The following is a 24,351-nucleotide window of genomic DNA, read 5'->3' as shown; positions in this document are numbered from 1 at the left end:
TTCCCATTTAAAAAAAAAAGAAACTAGCTGTATTTTGGCTAATTTCTGGGTCACATCCAGGGGAATCCACAAACCCTGGGTACCTTTAGAATCCTCAGGGTGTTGGGGAAAACAAGGGCACAAATTTGACGTTGATACCTTATGTGGACAAAAAGTTAAAGGGGCCTAAGCGCGGACTACCTTAAATAGCCTCAGAAAGGCTTAGCACGGGGAGGGAGGCCTAGCAGTGAAGTTGTTAAGAGGCGAGGGAGGAGATAAGCTGGTGACTGAGTCACACTTATGCCTGGAGTGGTCAGGGCTGTGTTTTTTACTTCCCTAGATCTATTAATAGAATTTGATGCAAGTCTCTAGGGTTGGGACTCTAGATGTGGCAGTTTCTCGACTGAAGGGAGATAGTCAAAAGAAAGGTTAATGCACATAAATTATTTAGAGCTGCCTGTAGGCTGTTTCCCAGTCTGCAGATTTGTAGCAAAAAACAAGGTGAAATGTGCTGTCCTGGGTTTGAACAATCTCACCACAGTGATATACATAAACAGATGAGGAGGGACAAGATCAAAACTTCTGGTGGAACTGGCTAGATCCTTGTTGGAGTTTTGTCTCCATCAAAAGCTATGTCTGTTGCAGAGTATTATCTGGGCCCATGTAACACGGTGGTGGGTGGGTACTCAAAAAGGATTTACGACAAGAGCGACTGCTGTCTCAGCCATTGTTTTTTTTAAATCTCTGTGCAAGATTCGAGAGCCTTTCGACATAGACCTATTTGCCTCCTGGTTAATGACTCAGTTACAGAAGTACTTCAGTTGGAGACCAGATCCGGTAGCATTGGAAAACAGATGCTGCTGTTCAGGAATTGTTTGGTGGAACTGTCTATGCTTTTCCACTGTTTGTCATGATATCCAAGTGCGTAGCACTGATTCGCAGACAGTCTGCACAAGTGGTCTTGATCAAACCCCTTTAGAAGGCACAGTTATAGTATCCTTCCCTTTTGTAGCTATCTGTGAGCTGTCCAATTCTACCACCAACCTTTCCACTGTTGTTGATGAACCTGGATGGACAGTGTCACAAGCTCATCCTAGAGGGCAAGCTTGTCCTGGTAGCATGAAAGCTTTCAGGAAATTTGCAGACATGCCAAGCCTTTCTGAATCAACTTCCAGTTATATCAGAGCATCCTGTGGAAGGGACATAACTAAAGCCTACAAGTCAGCCTGGGATGTATGGTCCAGCTGGTTTATGGAATGGAATATCGATTTCGTTTTAACAGGTGTCATGGGGGTTCTCTTTTTTTTTTTTTGCATCATTGACTGCTGGACAGAAGTCATATAGGACTATTAATGGTACAAGTCTGTAATATCAGCTGGGCAACGGAAAAGGTAAGGTAAACTGGTTGGGGAACATCCTTTGGTATGTAGCATGTTGAAGAGAACTAGAGTCCCATATCCTCCTAAACATAGATACTCTACACTGTGCTATATTAAAATAGTTTAAAACTTTTTCAGCTTTCATTGAGGTTGTTGTCCTGTTGCAGGGATTCTGCTTATGCACAGAACTATGCGCAGGAAACCAGGACCTCAGAGAATTGTGGTGTACCATAAACTCCCCTCAGAACCAAGAACCCCTATCCGACTAGCTTAGTGTCCCATTCGTTATCCGAGATTTAGCTCGGCGGTCCCAATGTATAGACAACCCAGAACAAGCGACTTAGATACTCTCAGGAGTGGTGGGAATCCGAAATACCCGTTGGTAGCTATATATCAGTCCACAACAGAATAACAAAGACACGGTAACGTTTAAAGAGTTTATTTTATAAACCTCGCGTCCTAAGATGCAGTACTTTGGCTAACACAAGCAGACAAATGGTTAGGATCAGCACCATCAGCATTGTTACAATACCATAGAAAATGAAAGGAGCAATCATAATAATAATGACAGTGGATAGCGACCACCCTCCTTTCTCTAGCAACTAATAAGTTATTATTAGACTAATAGAAGGTCTCTTAGGCTTGCATGGGGGACCCCATACCTTATAGATCAGCTTAGTGGAATCACATCACAGGATCAGCTAGGCTCTCTCCTGCAACAGCTCTTCGTTTCGAATGTAACAGAAAACATGCTGCTCTGCAATATTAAAGGACTCGTCTTTCAGGTATTGGCAGCTGTATGTATGTTATGGCTAAGAAGTGGTACGATCAACCTGAACACAACAACCTGCACCGTCTAGTGACCCAGACTCGTTCTTTACATGGTGTACAGACCAAGGTCACTGTTCACTGTTAAGGATGTTAAACAACAGACGGTTCTCATGTGAAGCAAAGTCGAGTCAGCAGTTCTCGAATGAATAACATGTAACAACAGTGTCGCGTGCAAAAGCAGCAGAAGCGGCAAGCTGGCTTTCTAACAGCCGACGAGGTTATGCTAACTTAGCGTTGTACATAGGGAGTGGTTAACCCATACTACACCCCCCCTTGATCGGACTACTAACCACTAGGGGCGCACTTAGCAATAACGCAGAGTTCAAGTTAGAAAGTACGGAACCAAGGGCATGAACTATAAGTCCATATAAGGTAAGTGTAAAGTTCGAAGAGAAAAAAAAAGTCATAAACAGAAAAATTATGTCGTCAGGGGGAAAAAAAAAAACATGGAAAAATGGGGAAAAATTGACATCATTGGATGCACCATGAGTTGACCAAGATAAAGAGTCAATCCATCAAGGTATAGGCACAATAAGTTGCAACAGCCTCCAAGAGGAAATCATTGGAGCGTTCCGCAAAATGATCCGCCATCCAATCCAGCAAGGGAAAGGAACACACGTTTTCACTCACAATTGGAGCTTCCAGCACCACACGGGGACAACAGGAAGGTTCCTCGATATAACTTCGTTCCAGCAAGTCAATCGCAGCCTCTTCAATGGCCCAATTTCCAAGGACTCCATGTGCCGCACCCAAGGCCATAAACCCGACACCAGAACATTCAAACTCATGAGCCGTTAAGGGGCCCATTAGTTGACCAAAATCCGGTACAGGTGACACCGAGTTTGAGAGGCATAAATCCAGAGCCCACTGGAATGGACAATCCAGGCAGTGAAAGACTGGCTGCACACAAGTGAAGAAGGGAAACCGGAAGGACGATCCATACGCGACACTTAAAGTCGCCAGGGGCAACGTGCCATAGTATTCAAGCATCCGGTTACGCAGATGTAACAGCTGGGGCATGTTGTCTCGGTACGCAAGTTGTGCATCCATTGCGTAGCACGCAAAACAATAGAAGTATTCCAGCTATAAGGGCAAGAAGCAAAGGAAGACCTCCGAAGACGCTGGAAAAAATAGAATGAAAAAATGCGGGAATCACACCAAAAATAGTTTGAAAGGAGGTCACGAGGCCGGAGCCCACAAGGTTAAAAAAATGTACTATGCCGGTCGTAGACTAGGCATTAAAGATAGTCTGTATCAATGTTCCAAAATGGAAAGGGAGGTCAGTATTCAAAAGCGCCTGCACCTCCGTGCGGGTGTTTGCCACGTGAAGAAGAAAGGTTTCACGGGATGAAGTTAAAGCAGCCTCCCTTTGAGACAAAAGAGCCCTTATTCTGCTCATCTGGTTGAACTCTGCGCTCAAGGTTGGAATTGAAGGCCAGATAGAAACATCGAGCCGGCCATGCGGGGGCGGGAAAAGGACATTATTACAGTAAACAACACGCTGTGAAACAGTGACTATGTATGGTATGCCCTTTAGCATCCCGCATCAATCTTCATTATTTAAAAGCAAATAACTACCGTTAGCAAGCAGCATGAATGAAGGGGTTATAACCGGCACCGGTACACCTTTCAGGACACAAGCCAAATTAGGAGCGTCTACATTGCAAGCACCATGTAATTGTATGTGTCTACACACTACAGAATGATCAGGAGCAGAAGTGCATTCCTCACCCTTCAGATAAACCTCAGTGCCCTCCCTCATGCATCTATACGTGAACGGGAGCGACCAAACTTCGTGCAGGAACGCACTACCAAGTTGTTCATATCTGCCAAGAGCATAATGTTTCATGCATGAACTAAACTTAAAAAGCGAAAAAGGTAAAGTGATCACTCCGTGGATAAGCCACACTGCCGAATTTAACTCGGCAATAGAGAATGGCAATGGTTCTAATTTCTCAATGTGCAGTAATGAATAAGTAGCATCCTTCATGGACATAAACTGTTGTTTTGCAGTTAAATTAAAAGGGAGGAACAAAGATGAAACATTCATGTAATCCCATGGGACCTTCCCTGCCTTTAACGTTTGCAAAGTCCATGCAAACTGCATAACAGAACGCAACTGATTCTGGCCATGATACAATACAGACAAATCATCCTGCACAATGTCTACGACAGATGAAACAATATTATCTAAAGTGTAAATTCTAGAAGACAAGGTATTTATACTATTATCAATCACAGCCAATACTTTTTCCATATTGGCCTGGTCAATAGCACGTAATCTGGACGCAGCCTCGATTTGCGACATTTTCCAAACTTCGTTGTAAATAGCATATACCCATCTTTTGGACCTGCCTAATGCAGGACCTTTAATAAAATCATTCAGATCAATTTTGTCGTTTAAACGTGACAAATGAAGTTTAACAGATGCTAATGTGGAATGTTGCAGCCACGACTGGCATAACTTACCCACAGAGTAGGTAGTTGCAGTGTGTGACGATTCAAAACGAGGATCTACCCTGACTTGAGTGTACCCAGGTGCCAAGGCTAGAAATCGACGTTGACAGGAATCTGAACCAGTTTGCCATACCAACCACCCCTCAGGATTAAAAGCTGAAACATTAAAGGTGGTGTTGGAAATGAGGGACTGCAACCTAGTAAGGGAAAGATCTGTGTAATTACCCCAGCCGGGATAAGCACCCAGATCCGTGATCGTGGGGGAATTCAATTTTTTAGACGTTGCCAAACCAAAACAGGTTGTCTGAAAAATAGATTAATTCAAAAACAAAATGTGGTTTGGGATAAGACAGGCGCGATGCAAAGCTTCTGTTCCCTGAACCTGCCATGGTTTAGTACCCCAAACCGATTTAAGATCGATAGTAGCTTTCCATAGCTCATAGCCTCCGATAGCCAATTCGTCCATAAAGGACTTGGAATATAATAATTTGGTATGTGTCAACCTAACCTTAGAGGCGGTCTCAGCCGCCACTTTAAAATAAAAGGAGGTCGGTTTGGACACACTAAAATTACTTGTTCACTAATGTGGCAGAACTGCCATGATAAGGGGCCGGACAGTGTTCCCATTGTGTGTAATTAACAAAATTACGAAAGGTATTTGCTCTGTGTAGGAAATGTGTGCCATAATGTTGATAACAAAATTGTTCACCATAATTAGCAGAATTTAAATACAAATCTTCAGCATCAAATGCAGCATAATATTTTAGATCAGAAAACAGTGCTTCTATTGCTTGTACATCCCAATCATCAGATCGGATATTCTGTTTAACTACATCACCCATAGAAACACGAAATACATTAGGCACATTAATCACTTCGGTAGGTCCATGAATTTGAAATTTAACAGCATCCCAAGCGATCCCATCACGCACAGGCCAGGCAGTTATGTTCACAAAAGTCTGGTCCCTTTTCATAATGTGTGATGAGGAATGGGGGGCCAAAGTTCCATCAATTAATCCAATCGTAGATCTTTCAGTCAGGTAGTGTCCATTGATAAGTTTAAAAAAACACTACCACAAAGCCAATTGTCATGAACAAAAAAATACATATTAGCACCAGCCAGATGTAAGTCCATGGTGCCACCCAAAAATGTCTCTTGAACCAGGCAAAAAATATAGAAATTTTGGAAGGGGCAGTGGAAGTCATTGATTCAGTGTCAAAGGAAGAACGTGACTGGTTAATCGCTGTCGAATGTAATAAAGGCAACGGGACACCTGCAGGATAAGCATACTCAGGATCCTCAGGCAAACCATCATCAGCAGGCGGCATAGGAGGGGCAGCAACTGCATGCATCTCAACGGCAACCTCAGGCATGATGTTCAAGGGTGGCATCACAACAGAATTTCGCAGAATGGAAGGGCAAGTAACTGAAGGTGTCATACTATGGAGAATCGGCCACTTACTTTTACTTACTTACTTTTACCCGCTGTAGCTTGACATTGTCAATCGAGATGTACCTGTTATCCTTGCGACCAGGAAGTGGTGGTAAAATAACTGTACGTGTACCCTGGACTCCAAGCACCGGGACCGGTGCACGATAAGAGGGGCCAAACTCCTTCTTGTTCTCTACCTTCTCACGGACCAGGTCACCAACTCGAGGTAGCCAGCCGACTACCGGAATCTGGAGCTCAGCTTCGCATGTAGAGAGTACGTGTTCCTTTGCTAGAGTGTCTCTGGCTTCTTGAAGATTCTGCAATAAAGCACAGTGATCATCTAGGTCAAAAGGCACGGCAGCCGCCGCCATGTCTAGACCCTCAAGGTCCGGAACAAACATTCGTACTCCAAAGAGCATCATGTATGGGGTCCGCCCACCCAGAGACCTTCTAGGGAGATTATTAAGTGCACGTTGCACGTCATACAAGTGGGTTAGCCAGCTTCGGCCTGTACCTAAAACCCTTGCTGTCAAAGATTGCTTTAGGTCACGGTTCATTCGCTCCACAACACTATTGCCCTCAGGCCTGTATGGAGACGAAAATTTGACTTGGACCCCCAAACTTCTCATGGCTTCTTTGTAAGCCCTAGAGGCAAACGCAGGGCCCTGGTCAGAATGAAGGGTACCACATGCAAAACTCCCAATAAAGACACGCAAATCCTTGATGACCGTCCGGGCATCAGTGCTCCTTTGCGGCCACACTCACAGAAAACGTGTGCACGAATCCACTGCAACCAAGATGTACTTGTACGCAGTATCAGAGGAAAAAGGACCGCAGTAATCTAAATAAACACACGCAAGTGGTTGATTAGATATATACAGTTGCGTTTGTGGTGGACGCGCGACAGAAGAAGGTTTAATCTGCTGGCAAATGTCACATAAAAGGACATAAGCTTGCGCTTGTTTGTACAAACCGTACCACCAGTAACGTTGCTGCAAAAGAGATACAGTCGCCGAAACGCCGGCATGCGCAGACGCAACACCTTTGTGGGCAGCTGTAATCAGAGATGGTCTGCAGTCCACGTTGGGAATCAATCTGTCACCAACGTCGTTAATCCTCACTAACGGGACGTTATCAGGACTTAAACGATAATGGTAGCGGGAAGGGAATCCTTTCGGAAAGCCCGTCCCTGTCTCGGACGCAGCAATAGCTGCCAAGATGTCATCATCAATCCTAGTTTTGGATCTTGTAACTGCTGCTACTAAATATGTCGCCACTGCGGTTTTTGCTGCCTCGTCAGCCATACTGTTACCGACAGCATGGACACCAACTCGTTGGTGACCAAGAGTGTGAATTACATTCACGAGGGGCAAAACTTCTTTAAGTTCAGCCACTCGAACCCAAAGCGTTTTGTGCTTTACTGTGCTACCTTTCGAATCACGAAAGTCATTGTGACTCCAAAAGTGTAGATTCTCGTTGTATGATTGAACACAATAGTACGAGTCACTCACTATGAGAGTGGTGACTCGAGGATCAGCAAACTCCAGTGCAAGCACCAGAGCTTTCAGTTCTGCTAACTGCGCGGTACAATCACCCAATGACTGCGTATGCACGACATCAGACTGGAACTCACCGTTCACGAAAGTACCCACCACAATTGCGCAGGCCGCTGAATAGGCGTGCTTTGATCCAGTTGCGGGTTGCGCAGACCCATCAGTGTAAATGACACAATGGTACTCCTCGAGCGGGCGCAAAGTCAGAGGAGCCGGATGAACAAATTCATACTCCAAGAACTCCTGTGTCTGTAATGCCGCGTCAAAGATATATGTGACGTCAGGTGAGGTCAAGGAGGTTGCCCACTGTATCCACCTTTGATGCAAAGCCTTAGAATTTGGTACACTGGCTTTAGTAACCGCCTCAAGGGCAGGGTACGGTGTTACCACCAGCATGTGCTTCCCCTGTGATAGTGCTCGCTCTTTCAGGATCGCCATCTGAACTGCTGTCAGTACTTTTTCGACAGCGGAGAAGCGCAGCTCAGCCGAAGTGTACAGATGAGATTTGTATGCAATGGGGACGGTGTCGCCCTCATTGAACATCAAGTAGGTGAAACCCGGTACGATTCTAATGACCAGGTTAGTGTGGTTATCACGAGTTTGTAAGAATTTCGAAGCAAGAAGATCAGACTACAAAGATTACAATGCAGCCGAATGCTCAGGCAGCCAGCAAGATTTGGTAAAAGTAGGTTGTACCAAGGCATAAAGCGACTTGATACGCTGGGCATAATCAGGAATGTAGGTACGACCGAAATTCAGAAAACCCAGCAAAGATTGTAATTTCTTCAGTGTCGTAGGAGTACTAAGGTGTGCGCATTTCTCAAGGAACTGCGGAGCCAAGCCTCAACCCTCATGATTGAGTTGTACCCCAAGAACAACACTGTGAACTCGGCAATGTGGGACTTCGCGAAGTTGAACTTGTAACCGAAGTCAGCAAACATAGTTATTATGTTATCCATGCGAGCAAGGTGTGGAAGCAACTCGTCGTCCGTCAGGTAGATGTCATCTACATACGAATATGCTTCCGGGTCAATCATCTCCAAGAGAGAGACCACACGAGCAGCAAAGACCCCGGGGCTATTTTTATAGCCCATCGGGAGCCTTTTGAACTTCTTTTGTTTGCCACCCGAGGTAAACGCCGTCCACTCATAGCTATGAGGGGACAGGTTGTGGCTATAAAAGCCATTGGAGATGTCAAGTGTGGTTTTAAACCGTTTTCTCACTAGACTGTCGACGAGAGCCGAACTATGTGTATTCTGTACCGCACCTGTCCGGCAGTGTGAATTTAAGTGCCGGTAATCCAGAACTAGGCAGTACGATCCGTCAGGCTTCGTCACAGTGAATAAAGGATTATTCATGGGTGACACACATGTTTCAATTACTCCCTGATATTCCAATTGTTCAAGGATGGACGCGACGTGAGATCGAGCCTCACGACGCATGGGGTATTGGGGCTGTGGCTGGGGTTCCGACCGCAACAGAATCGTATGATTGGGAGAAAATTTGTCCCAGCCCACCTGAGTACGGTACAACGCAGGCGCTAGCACCTGCGCCCACTCCCCGGCCAACCTGTTAAAATGTTCCAGTGGCACTGTGTGCCCAAAGGACGGGAGGATTACTACCTCCCCTCTAGGAGCCTCTAAAACGAAAGCCGGGGGCCAATCTGCCTCCGCCAAAAGGATATCATAGGTGGAGGTCAGATTATCCCAAAACACCACTTTAATTTTACGTTGTATGTCACCCTCAATTAAAAGGACAATTTCAAACATCCGTTCAGGGGGAGCTACGCGAGTATCAGCAGTTTCAACACTTACAAATGTATCAGTTGCTGTCGCCGCCAGAAATGGACGCAGCGCTTGTTGCACTACTGTAACTTCCGCCACGCTGTCTAGCAGCGTTAGCGCCCATGTCTGGTTCAGAAGCTGTGTCCGTACCATCTGAGGCATATCTCGCAGTCAGAGCAGCAACTTTTTTCTTCTGAAACGGGGGTCTTTGACGTGCAGATTCGTCATGCTTGCCTTTGCCGTCAGTCTGACGGGGCTGCTCACGACCTTGAGCACCCCTTCCCTTTCCACGATCTCCTCCACCGGATTGAAAAGCCGATGTTTCCTGTGAAGAACGAGGAGAGCGTTGTTCAGGAACCTGAAATCTATCAGGTGACTTAATATTAGAACGATCGCGCAAATCATAAGTGCGTTCACTTTGTATCTGCACCGGCGACGCAGAACGAGACCTCCGTTTCTCTTGCTGCTTCCCTTGTTTTTTGGCTCTCCAACTTTGTTTTGGAAAGTTGGGCTTCTCGTCTTTGGTAGACGAACTCATTTTAGGCTGCTGCACCACTGTAGGAATGATCACGGCGGGTTTCACACCCAAGGCGCTACGACCCACCATTTTGTAGGCTTTCGCTATAATTTTAGCGAATTCCTTTGGCCTGTCGCCCGGATCCACAAGTGCCAACATATTGCACACTTGGAATTGCATGGCATCTCCTTTGAGGTTGCCCATAACCATGGAACAAACAATATCGAAGCTGTCGACAAGCCTCATTCCCAACTCAATTGCTGCCTCTGCACCATAATTGTCTTGGACCTTCTTGATGACCGAGGGCAGTACAGACATAGACAGAGTGCCATAGCACTTCGCATAGGTCGCAGCAAAGACCTTGCCCCAATTGTCACAGTCGACAACATCCGGGACTAGATCCTTCGGCAAAGTAATAGTGAGTATCCTGTGTTTATCCACAGGAGAAGTATGTGGAAACACGGCTTCTAATTGATCAAATTTTTCAGCAAGCCAGTAAGGAAATTCATCCCTATTTTGGGAGCGCTTGCCGACAACCGCATTAACCATAACAGGACTGATGACCACCGTGTGATGGTCAGTCGTGTGGCCCGCAACTGCAGGTGCCCCCACCTGTACATTGCGAGACACGTACTGCACTAACGCCCTATGGACCGTGATCAGGGCAATGTGTAGCACGCGTAACTCCGCCACCGCCATGTAGCGGGGATGGGGTGTATAACCGGCCAGCACCGGCCATGTGGCCCCTGCAATAGACAACGGGCCCATTCTCGCCGGTACTACCGCATGGGGAAAGGCGCCATTAAACCAAATAGTATGCTGCCAGGCAGTGAGAGGAATTTCAAGTGTCCGATATGGGGCATAGGCTGCAGGCATCGCTGTGTGAGTATATTCGTGGAACAAATTGTCATTTGCATCCACCTTCTCAAACGTCACCCAAAAGTAAAACAACTCATATTGGAACCCCTCATCAGCTCCTACCACAAAAATTACAGCCAACCCATCATCAGGAACCCAATAGACTCGTAAATGTGCGGTCAGGGGAACCCGACTATGCCCGGCAACGTTGACCGCCATCGGAACACACAGAAGAACAACAAAAAGCTCTACAGTAGCACTGGTGTTCAGAAAAAAACCTTTTTAATTATCAAGCTTGAAAGAACCTTTAGTCGAAACCTAGGTAGGTTAAGCCGTCACTCCCGTTGTCCGGAAACCAGAGTTGAGGGCGTTGTGGACTAATAAAAGCACTACTAAGGCGTTTCAGATCAAAAGACCAAACGTTAGGTGCGCCATGTTGCAGGGATTCTGCTTATGCACAGAACTATGCGCAGGAAACCAGGACCTCAGAGAATTGTGGTGTACCAGAAACTCCCCTCAGAACCAAGAACCCCTATCCGACTAGCTTAGTGTCCCATTCGTTATCCGAGATTTAGCTTGGCGGTCCTAATGTATAGACAACCCAGAACAAGCGACTTAGATACTCTCAGGAGTGGTGGGAATCCGAAATACCCGTTGGTAGCTATATATCAGTCCACAACAGAATAACAAAGACACGGTAACGTTTAAAGAGTTTATTTTATAAACCTCGCGTCCTAAGATGCAGTACTTTGGCTAACACAAGCAGACAAATGGTTAGGATCAGCACCATCAGCATTGTTACAATACCATAGAAAATGAAAGGAGCAATCATAATAATAATGACAGTGGATAGCGACCACCCTCCTTTCTCTAGCAACTAATAAGTTATTATTAGACTAATAGAAGGTCTCTTAGGCTTGCATGGGGGACCCCATACCTTATAGATCAGCTTAGTGGAATCACATCACAGGATCAGCTAGGCTCTCTCCTGCAACAGCTCTTCGTTTCGAATGTAACAGAAAACATGCTGCTCTGCAATATTAAAGGACTCGTCTTTCAGGTATTTGGCAGCTGTATGTATGTTATGGCTAAGAAGTGGTACGATCAACCTGAACACAACAACCTGCACCGTCTAGTGACCCAGACTCGTTCTTTACACGGTGTACAGACCAAGGTCACTGTTCACTGTTAAGGATGTTAAACAACAGGCGGTTCTCATGTGAAGCAAAGTCGAGTCAGCAGTTCTCGAATGAATAACATGTAACAACAGTGTCGCGTGCAAAAGCAGCTGAAGCGGCAAGCTGGCTTTCTAACAGCTGACGAGGTTATGCTAACTTAGCGTTGTACATAGGGAGTGGTTAACCCATACTACAGTCCGGCAAGCTAGTCATTTTATTTTGTGTAGTCTCTTTTAGGAGAGTATCAGATGTTACAGCTTTCGACATTTCGTTGATGCGTTTTGCTCCAGTGGAGGTTCATTTTAATAAAACTAAGAATGCATCTACTGCCATAGAGCTTTCCGCATTTCCTTTACATCCTAAGTTATGTGCGGTGAGATGCCTCAAGCAGTATGTACAAGTAATGGGGAACTTGATAACATCCACCTGCAGGTATTATCTTTACATAAATGTTTAACACCAGTAACTGTGTATACTCTAAGTGGATAGGTAAAAAACAAGCATTGGAAATGCAATTGGTCTCGTATTTGCTTGAGTTAGAGCTATTGGCATTGTAAATGACAATGTCTTTTACCCATGTGTTATGGAGTGTATGTCTGTGGTGTGCAGTGGAACTATGTGGGTTGGATTGGAATTGTTAGTTGTGGAATTGAGTGTTATGGGATTGATTTGTGTAGCGGAATTATTTAGCTTGGTGTGCAGTGGAAATATGTGGATAGTAATTATGTGGTGTACTGGAATTATGTGAAGTGGGTTTGTGTGTATGGAGTGTACTTATGTGGAATGGTATTTTATGTAGTGGAGTGGTATGTAGTGGAGTTTATGTGGTGTGCTGTTGAATTTTGTGGCATTATGTGGAATTTTGTGGTGTGAATTGGATGTATGTGGTATGTTGTGCAATTGTTTTATTGAGTTGAATTATGTTGTTTGGTGTCGAATTGTGTGGGGTGGATTGGAAATGGGTGGAGTTGAATTGTGTGGCGTGGGACTGTGTGGTTTGCTTTGCCTTTTTGGTGACGAAAAAAGCAAATAGGTAGGAGCTAAGCTGCAAATCTGTGTCTGTAGGTGTAAAAAAAAGAAAAGCTAATGTCAGGACACATAACTGGAGCCTTTATGGGGCTCCTTGTCATCATGTTCTTGGGCAGGATGGAGTAGCAACAGAGGCAAAAGGGGCCACCCTACCAGAGGATAGAAGCTGTTGCAAGAAGGCTGCCACAGAAAGAAAGACCGATGGTGCCACCTACCAGAAGCGGAAGCTATCGCAAGAAGGCTGCCAAAGAAAGAAAGAGGCAGATGGTGCCACCTACCAGAGGAAAGACGCTATTGCAAGAAGGCTGCCACAGAAAGAAAGAGGCAGATGTTGCCACCTACCAGAGGAAAGAAGCTATTGCAAGAGTTACCACAGAAAGAAAGGGGTAGATGGTGCCACCTACCAGAGCCAGAGGAAAGAAGCTATTGCAAGATTTACCACAGAAAGGAGGAGGCAGATGGTCCCACTTACCACAGGAGAGAAGCTATTGCAAGAGCTACCACAGTAAGAAAGAGGCAGATGGTCCCACCTACCACAGGAGAGAAGCTATTGGAAGAGTTACCACAAAAAAAGAGGCAGATGGGGCCACCTATCAGAGGAGAGAACTTATTGGAAGAAGTCTGCCACAGAAAGAAATAGACAGATGGTGCCCCCTATCAGAGCTGAGAAGCTATTGCAAGAGTTACCACAGAAAGAAAGAGTCAGATGGTGCCACCTACCAGAGGAGAGAAGCTATTGGAAGAGTTACCACAGAAAGAAAGAGTCGGATGGTGCCACCTAGCAGAGGAGAGAAGCTATTGCAAGAGCTACCACAGTAAGAAAGAGGCTGATGGTCCCACCTACCAGAGGAGAGGAGCTATCGCAAGAAGGTAGCCACAGAAAAGCTGGTGCCTGCGGACATTCACAAGCAATATCACCAAAAGCCAGAATTAAAGACCTCAGCAAACTGGTATCGCGTGCAAATCAAATAGCATCTACATGGCAGTCGTTTGCATACCAAATTACACACTAAAGGCTCATGGGGGCTGCAGTACAAAATGTGTCAAAAGGGGTAGAAACAAAGAAACTCTGTTACCATTGCTGAAAATACCAGTGCATTACATGGACTAGTTCTGAGGAAGCAAATTTGTGATCGGGGAGAGTGGGAAGAGGCACTTGTAGATACCACTGCAACCAATAAACAAGAACTTGTCAGGATGCCCGGTCATTGAGTGATTAATGTGAAGAAACTGTGCGTCACACCCAAGAACTGAAACTAAAGTCAGGAGAGCGGGACAACAGAAATGTAATAACAAGTGCATTCATTGACATGTCAGTGGCAAGTGCTTTACTAAATGGCCATTGTGCATAATAGCAAATCCTTAATGATATGGAACTGTGTGGTGGTCCCATCTCTAACCAAGAAGGCGCGAGAACATCTGTCCTTGGTTTTCCTTATATTAACTGCTCTGCTTTTCCTATATGGAAATAAAGACTCCCAGCTCTTTAAAACTAATAGCTGAGTGTGAATACCTTATTGTGTACGATTACTCTAATTTCATAGTGTATCCGACTTCCAAACCCACTACTGCTGCCTCATTTATTTAGGAGTAACTTGTTTTGGTGATTTGAGTGCAATAGTATCTGCGATCCTTGCACAACAATGAAAGATGACGCAACTCGCACTCAACATCACCCTATGACCAAAAAAAGAGTAGCACAAAATACATGAATAAAAACATTATCACGAATGATGACAGCTTCCAGCTTACATTAAACATTGTGAGGTGTGCCTTTCCAGTTTTAATAGTGAGTGATACCATCCAACTAAGAGTAATCAGTTGATCAACCAGGGAAGGATAAACAGCTGAGTTTACACAATCTGAATGGAATGTGTATTAAGTAAACCTAAAGCGCGACAGAAAATGCATTAAAAAGCTGGACTGCACGATCTGGGAAAAATCCAGATAGGTCGAAAATGAGCAGTTTACATAATTCAATGGCAACCTGTGAATAATCGATTCATGAAACAGACTGTAAAAATCTGAAAACCTGGGTGATCTTAGCTTTCCCGCTCGACCAATATTGTGTGATCTTAGGCTAATATTTCACTGAGCCACGTTTTACTTCATTATCTGATATGACAGCACCTTCAAATATGTGAGTTTAGTGATTGCGTTGCACCAAAATCTATTGTATTTGCTGTTTAATATGATGCTCTATGTATAATAGGAATCTAGGCCAGGTATTTGGTGTATATGAGAACTGACGTGCCTCGTAGTTCACTAATAGGATTGTTGTAAGGTGGAGGACCTGAATGTTTCCAAAGAACGCATGTTTAATAAAAATCACTGAATGCAGTGAAAGAAACTGATTTACTAAGGTGAAACGCTTCGGTATGTTAAAAACAAAAAAAAATGGAATTTTGAAGAGACCACATCATGCACGATTCACATTGCACTGAATTTCAATTGGATTTATATAGTTGTTACTACCCCTGACTAGGTGTTGAATGGCTTTAGAGACTCACAGAGAATGCCTATGCGCGTTTATACTTTTGTCCAGTGGCGGCTCGCCGAGGGAGTGCTGCGAGGCGGTGGACGGGGGAGGGGCAGGGTTAGGGGGTAGTGGACTCGGATATACGACGGACAGGAGTAAAGTAAGTAATTAAATAAATACAACTATTTACCTTGTGCTAGCTGCATCGCCAACTCGGCGATGCGGCGAGCGCAAGGTAAATAGTTTTATTTATTTGATTACTTACTTTACTCCTGTCTGTCGTATGTTCGAGTCCACTGCTCCGCAGCACTCCCTCGGCGTAAGCCGCCATTGCTTTTGTCTACAGGCTGCCTGAATCCCAGCCCATCAACTGCTCAAGTTGTATTCTCTGTCACTCTAGCCAGAGGGACAAAAGGCACATTTCACACTTGCTAAGGTTTTACTGCCCATGATCATTACGAAGGTTGAAAGGCAGCTGCCTCTTCATGGTCAGTATTATTTTGTTTTAATTGAAAATCTGAAAAGAAGGAAAAGTGCTTTGAGACTGGCAAATCGTTTTTTTTTGTTTAAAATAAGATACTCTCTAGTAAGGTATTCTGTCACTGTGATCTCACACATAGGCTGAGTGATTCAGTTTTCATGAACATTATTGACCATCACACACGGAACAATGTGCAGCAACTTAAGCACCTCAAAGAAATCCTAAACTGCAACATCATACAATACATATCACCCACATCCATGCAGATGCAGTAGACGCTGTGATGTAAAAAGCAGCAATTATACTATTATGCTTCATCTGAGGCCTTACACACCCAGTTTTATCATGAATCACATTTATTTTAATTACATTTTCACTTTAAAAAACACATTACCAATTGGTCTGGTGCTTAGCCAAACGTATGTTACCTAAATTACTTACTTAATACATTCAAAATTAAAGTGATATTTTCGCATACCCGAACTTACCACCATGTTTTACCACTAAGTATTTATATTTTAATTAAATCACTTTTAGATTTATTGATTTAAATTATTGAAATCTTGTTCTAACCGTAAAGGTAACCCTAAAACGTACCATAAAGAAAAATAAATATTTCATTTAAATAAAAAATGCTTTTAATTTAATTAAAATAAATGAAATGTTAATGCATTTTTATGGTCTATGGTACCCTTGATCCAATGATATACTTAACAGCGTCCTAGTACCCTAAACCCACCAAAGTGATTTTATTCTTAATTCTTTTCCATGTGTTCCTTGTAGGCTAGACATAGGAGAGTGCCATTAGATTAGATATTCCTGTGGTTAAAGCGTAGGTTTTCTTTCTTGAAAGACGTTTTCTGAGCTGGCAGTGGTGATGTGCTGACGTTGCGCACTGCGCGAGTCCTAGCTCACTGGGGTGATGTGAGCACCATGCACAGGACCGAAGTGTAAGAAGGAGACTTCGACATACGCAAGCACTGTCAGACAGACAGGCATGGCTGAGTGATGTGAAGATATTATAGAGTGAGTACATTATAGCAGGAAATGACAGTGTGCAGACACTGAAACAGCGTGTCATTCAGGAATTGCAGTCATGTGAAGACGCTGGGAGTATGAATCAAAGCAGACACGGCATACTTGTAAAACAGTCATGGACGTAATCGCTCCTGTCCTGGCTCTATGCACAAGTCATGGTGATATGTGGACACTGTGAAAGAATCAGCAGTCATTCTGTGCACATGTTATGTGCAAGATAGTCACGGCATGGGGCAACAATGTTAAAGAAAAGTACAGTCATTGCTAGCAAGGTTAATTTGCAGACACTGTATACTGTGTACGCGACGCTGGCATTGGACCCTCGTAGGCACCTAAGACAGAGCCAGTTGTAGTAATGCGCACACAGATATGCACTTTCTTCCCTCCAATAGAGACCAAATGGAACTGTCAGGTGTTTAAGTACAAAAGTCTCCCATTAACACCAGCTATAATGCAGAGAGCTTTTTCTGAAGTAATATCTGCCAGTAGCACCCCCACCTTCCTTTTGGTTCTTGCTCTCCCGAACGCACAGCTGCTTCATAGCGCTCTTTATGAAACATGATTCTGCGTGAGAAACCGAATGCATTAAAAACGCCAATAATTATCGTTAATAATGACTATGGAAGATTCGGACAGTTGTATGAGGGGTATCCGGGAAGACGTCTTCGGGAGACATTTCCTACACAGCCACCGAAAAATGGCCAAATAGAGCCGAAAAAGTACCCGGGCTGGTTACGGGAAAAGGGATAGTTGTCATTTAAACTGAAGTTTTTCTATGGGGTGCCGTCTCCAATATACTACTTTACTTTCTGGTATATATATTACTCCCCCGGGGATTCCTCGCGCCTCCTCCTTGCTGCTCCGGCAATTAGTCACTCGTCTCTGACACTCTACGATCTTCTCACTTTATGCTCAACCGGGGCAATTATAAATGCCTGGACCTTAAATGGAGGCCAAAGATCGTTTCCTCGCAACTGTGGCACCCACAGGTGTCCTCTGTGCAGCTATCCACCTAAAACTTCTTCTGTCATACACGGGACAATCTAGTTACTTTACCCTGATAACTGAACCGTTTTTCGTTTCCCTTCCCACTGGGTGCCTACCTCACTTTCCCGAGTATGCCTGAACCAAAAATATCCTGGCATACTTGCATCGACACAATATCCACTGTGCGATGCTGCAGGAAACTCATCTATCTCCTAGTGCACCCCCGGCGTTTGCTACCCAGTGGGCCAACCATAGAGGCACATACGCACGAGGCACTTCCATCCTGATGAAAGGCGCGTTCCCGTACACCCCCATGGGCGCTTTTGCAGATCCACAGAGCCGTTTCAATATAATGTGGGGAAGGCTCGCAGCGCAATCCATTACTATGGTGTCATGCTATGGGCCTAATTCGGATGACCTGGAGTTCTTCCGGGTGCTCTGGGGGAAAATACAAGATGTGGGCACCACACATTTATTATGGGGATGTGATTTTAATGAGGTACTCAATCCCAGCTTGGATAGGTCGCACCCACAGTCACACCATTACACAACAGCGCAACTGGCTCTTAATAATTTAATGGCTGAGGGCGACCTAGTAGACCCGTGGAGACTGCGCTACCCTCAGACACGTCAAGGCTCATGCTACTCCTCCGCGCACGCCTCCCGGTCGCGCATTGATTATTGGCTGCTGGACCGGGGTCTGGCAACGTGGGCATCGCATAATTCCTATCTACCACGCAGGAAATATCGGAATACTTCCGTCACAACATCGGGTCCGTCCCTCAATACTCCACAATATGGGACGCTTTCAAAGCTACCATACGCGGTATTTGCATGGCCAAGAGTGGAGGGGTATTAAAAGATATTCGTAATACACTCCGCAAGACTGAATTAGCTATCAAACAAATCGAGTCTGAGATGCAAACCACACCATCCCCGGCGGCATTGGCACGCTTGCGTACGCTGCTTACAGAATATCATGATGCTGCTGAGCGGGAATGCAAATTCAGAGGGAAGTACCATGTAGCTCGGCAGTACGGAGAAGGAGAAAGGCCGGGGCGGGCCCTGGCCTCCTCTATACGACCCCCACGTCCTGCAAATACTGTCTTAGAAATAGAGGATGAAGACGGGCAGACGCTTAGGGATTCCCCGGCTATACTTGCAGCGTTTAAAAAGTTCTATAAACAGTTACATGCTTCTCAACGTCATGCCCCAGTAGACTTTGAATCATTTTTTGAAGACACCACCATAGCCTGGCTGGTAGATGGGCAAAGGGAGTTCCTCCTTGCACATCACGAGGATGAGGAAATAATCTCTGCGATTATGCAGCTACGCTCGGGCAAAGCTCCGGGGCCAGATGGCCTACCGACCGAATTTTATAAAATGTATCGACACTTACTCATCCCCATACTAAGGCATGTGTTTGAGGAGGCTCGAGAGACCGGGATTCTACCCCGTACAATGCGCGAGGCGCTCATTATTTCCCTACCCAAACCTGGGAAAGAACCCACGCATCTAGAGTCGTACCAGCCTCTTTCCCTTATAAATGAGGACGCCAAAATCTGGCCAAACTAGTTGCAAATCGTATTAGCCCCCTTATGCCATCACTGGTTCTTCCCGATCAATCTGGCTTTGTTCCACACAGGAGTAGTGCCCATAACCTGCACACGTTGTTCGCGCTGCTGCAGGATATCGATCCGGCGGAGGATGCGGCTGCCATCTTCCTGGACGCTACCAAGGCATTTGATTCCCTGGAATGGGACTACCTATCCTTTGTCTTGGTGCGCATGGGGTCCCCCCCCTTTCTTGGCCTGGATCAACACACAGGGATCCAAGCCTCGGCAATGGTTAATGGCCTCCTCCTTCCCCCTGGCGTGTGGTACTCGCCAGGGCTGTCCCCTTTCCCCTCTCCTATTCGCCTTGGCAGTTGAACCCCTTGCTGCGAAACTCAGACAACATTATCGCACACACGCTATTATCTATCCAGAGCGACAGATACTCGTTTCATTATAAGCTGATGACCTGACTCTATACTTGCGGCACCCAAGCAGTAGCCTGAATCCCATATTGCGCTTCTTTCTCCTGTTTGGTCAACTGTCAGGGATCAACCTCAACTGGTCTAAGTCGCAGATCTTTCCCCTCACAGACTCCACCACGCGATTTATACCCGAGTATCCCCTTACCTGGTATGCAGATTCGCTCAAATATCTTAGAATCACTGTCTCCCGAAACCGGGAGGAGCTTATGAGAGCAAACTATGGACGGGTGTTGGAATGCATCACGGATAAAGCTACGGGATGGATTGCAATTCCCCTATCCATGGCCGGTAGAGCATCAATTGTCAAGATGATCATCCTGCCTAAACTCCTTTAGCTATACGTTAATATCCCCTTTGCCCCCAGCCGAAACTTCTTTTCAGCTATTAAGTCCCAATGTATCCGACTCATCTGGGGTGGAAAACAGGCCCGACTCCGATGGGAAACACTCACGCGACCCTTCTGGGCGGGAGGATTCTCAGTGCCGGATATCGAGTTAAATTATAGTTGCGCTGAGGCACAATTCGTTGCCTACTGGATGAAGCCCCCCCCTTTCATGCCTCACCTGGTGATAGAGGACGGCTACATGAATCCCACGCCCAGCACTGCTTATCGAAGTGTTCCCGGAGTCCCTCGCCATCTTGCAAACACCACCGTCCAATGCACTGTCAGCGCATGGGGAGATCTGGCCAAGGTTAGCCAATATGAGTTGCTATTTGGGTGGAAAATTCTGGACTAGCGGCGCTACAATTGTTAGGGCCCAATTCATGTGTGGCACAGTCCTCGTGAATGGTTACACCCAAGAGCCATTATAGAATTGAGGTTTAAGAAAAGGTAGAGGGTAGTGCCTTCCTTTTTGATCCACGTCAATGAATAATAAATGTCAAAAGATTGCTTGAGAAATCACTTGTTTGGCTTTATTTGTATTTTTGTCAAAGAAGTGCAAATATAAATTGTGAAAAGAAAAGCAAAAAGCCGACACGTGTTTCGCCCTAGTGGCCCAATGGCCGTGGGCTTTTTCAAGGCAGTGTTAAATTATCCTCATAGTCTTCCTGCAGATGTCAAATGTTGTGTCTCTGCGGTCCCGAAGAAGCAATCTTTTGACATTTATTATTCATTAACGTGGATCAAAAAGGAAGGCACTACCCTCTACCTTTTCTTAAACCAAGGTTAGCCAATACCCTTTACTGTATTCTCCGCTACTGCCGATTGCTGGACGTCAGGATCTCTCGGTTACACAGGAAGGGGGATGCTGTCGGCTCTTGAGAAAACTCTCCCTTCGCACTTGGGGACAATTATATGCCAATGGGAAATTCTGTACTAGTGACGAATTCTTTAAAGGAGGGAACCCCACCCCACTAGACCGCTTCTATTATATAAAACTCCGGCAAAATGTGAAAGCGGCCACTCCCGATTTCCCTCAAGAACCACCTACAATGCCTGTGTTGCATGTTCTGCTACACCAGGATACCCCCGCCCACATGCTCTCACTCCTATACCGCACTGTCCAAGCTAACAGGGAATATGCCTTACCCTTAGCCCGGTCCAAATGGGAAAATGAACTGGGCCACTCTATTACCGATAAGCAGTGGGCATACTGATGCAAACAGATAGGGGAGATTTCGGCCAGCAGCAGGCTTCAAATTATCCATTACAAATATCTCCATCGTTTATATTGTACGCCGGCACGGATGTACAGACTTAAAATACGTGACAATGACCATTGTGCCCGGTGCGGTAGAGCAGAGGCCGACTTCCGACACTTGGCATGGGACTGCCCTTCAATACAGCGGTTTTGGGCGGAAGTACTTCCAGCATTAGACATTATGACAGGCTTACACATACCTGCAGATCCCCTTACTGTCCTGTTAGGGTACACAGAACCCATAGCTCCCAAAATGCGCAAGTATGCATCATGGGCACTACTGCTTGCCAAAAGAAGAATTGCGTTCAAATGGGGTAGGGAGAGAGCGCCGAAATTTAAGGAATGGATCCGGGACCTCACTTACAGTCAAGAGCAATTACACCTATATGCAGATCTTCAACCCCCATCATTCCGCCCAAAAGATATATGGGGCCCTCTGCAGACATACTTACTAGAGCATGCTGATAACACTGACATTACCACAGACACCTCTCGAAGAGGAGTAATTTCCCAGGGCGCAACCACTTAGCGGGGCCATGCACACTGCCGAATGGGAGACAATGCCCATAACAATTCACTGATACGCGTTTAATAGGTCATAACATCCTCTCAGATGCACTACACATTGGTGGGGTGGGGTGAATCAGAGGAGCCGAACACAAGCTGTGACGTAGTTGGAAACTGTTTAATGCTCCGTGTGTACAACGCAAATTCCATGATGATAGTTTAAAGTTCCTCCCAACGCGGCCGGCCCGAAGGGGTTGGAGGCGGCATGCTGTGTACTCCCCTCACCCTTTGCATTATGTTAACTACACATTTGTATTGTTGCATAGCCGGCCCCGACGGGGATGTAGGCCAGATGCTGAATTGTACACTTGTTGGTGGAGTATAATAAAACCAAAAAAAAAAAAAAACATTTCCCACAGGAACCAGCAAACCTTAAGCCGCTGCATCAGATGTTGCAGACTGAAAGCCCTAGACACCTGGTATCCAACCTGTACTGAACGATCAGAGCAGAGTGCGAGCATCCTCACAGTGCTGCACGTGCACATTGGACGATTGAGCTGGGCAGTGAAGTCACGAATGAACAGTGGCAATACTGCTGTTTACAAACCGCAGAGATATCAGCTAGTGCTAGATTACATATAATACATTATAAGTACCTGCAGCGCATGTATTGTACTCCAGCTAAGATGTGTCGCTTTGGGCTGCGGGTCACAGACCACTGTGATAGATGCGGCGGCCCGGGAGCTGGGTTTCTACACCTGGCCTGGGAGTGCCCACGGGTGATGGAATACTGGGGGCAAATATTTGAAGCACTCACTGAAATGACTTCCCTAACGCTGGAATGCAACACTCTGGTTGCGCTCCTAGGATACACGAAGCAAATTCCCAAAGCCTATTGCCGCTACGTCACACTCTCACTATTGTTAGCGAAGCGCAGGGTGGCATGTAGGTGGGGCAGAGGGCGGGCCCCTAAATTTAAGGAGTGGCTGGGGGACATGGTGTACTGTCAGGAACAGCTTACAATTCATGCAGAGACGTTCCCCCACACCTCGAGGCCTAAAGATATTTGGAGCCCTCTTACGCAATACTTGTTGGCCCGTACTGCAAAACTCTCCCCCGGGCAGCTGTGTAGCCGTAGCTAAAGACAGCAGTCCCTGCACCACAGTGCAGCCCTAGAGGCTAGGGATGGGATGACGACTGAACGACTTGCTGAGATGAGAGTGGTGTGAGTGTGTTAGTAGACTGATCCAGGTAGTACAAATTGAGTTGAATGCCTCTGGACAATATTATTATACATTTGCACCCTCTACGCGCCCTTGGACTACATTATGATATGCGTTGCAGTCGATGTATGAGAACAGCTATGGAAGATGATGGAATCCCCTGGGCATACCTATAGATACCATTGGACGATTGTGAAAGAAGTTCATCAATAAGGACAAGCTGTACTTCATATACCTTTCTGTAAGTCTGTAACCGCTATTCTGTTTGTTAAATGGCCATGTTTTTCTATGTGGAAAATGATAAATAAAGATTTAAAAAAATAAAATAAACCCAACCATCCAAAAAAAAAAGTCTGGAGTTAACTGTTTCAAAATCCCCTAACTTGTCTACAGCTTCAGCAAAACGGTCCAAGCATAACACCATTAAACAATTTCCTTATTCCCTCTTTGTTGACCAATTCCATATTGGTCGTTATGGGAGGCTTAAAAATGACTTCATTTTTTTCACTCACGACATCCCACTCCTGGTCCACCAGCTTCTATAACTCCTTCAACGTCACCTCCTCCTCATCTATCCCACATGGGCTGCAGCTAAAAATTTCCCCCTCTACTTATTTTAATGGCTCACTCACTATTTCACTATATAATAATGGTACTGTCTTGATTCAAGCTAAAGACACTTGCCTCTCTCTCTTCAACCACCTCTTCCCTTCCCTACTCCCCACCCCGGCGACTGTGATCTCCCTTGATTCTTCATCGTGCTCCGCCCTTTACTTCCTATCTCGTCCCCTGACCCTCTTATACTCCAATAGGCCGCTCTCCTGGGAGGCACAGGCCGACCCTTTGCCCCCCTTCCCCTTCCCCTGCTCCCTCATCTCCCATTCTTCCCCCCTCCCAATGGGAACTTCCCCTCAACACTTCAGTCATACCTCTGGCTAACTCTCCCTTTCCACTCTG

This window comes from Triturus cristatus, chromosome 1_1 (assembly GCF_964204655.1).
Source record: "Triturus cristatus chromosome 1_1, aTriCri1.1, whole genome shotgun sequence".
NCBI classification, from domain to species: Eukaryota; Metazoa; Chordata; class Amphibia; order Caudata; family Salamandridae; genus Triturus; species Triturus cristatus.
This window is presented reverse-complemented; position numbering follows the sequence as displayed.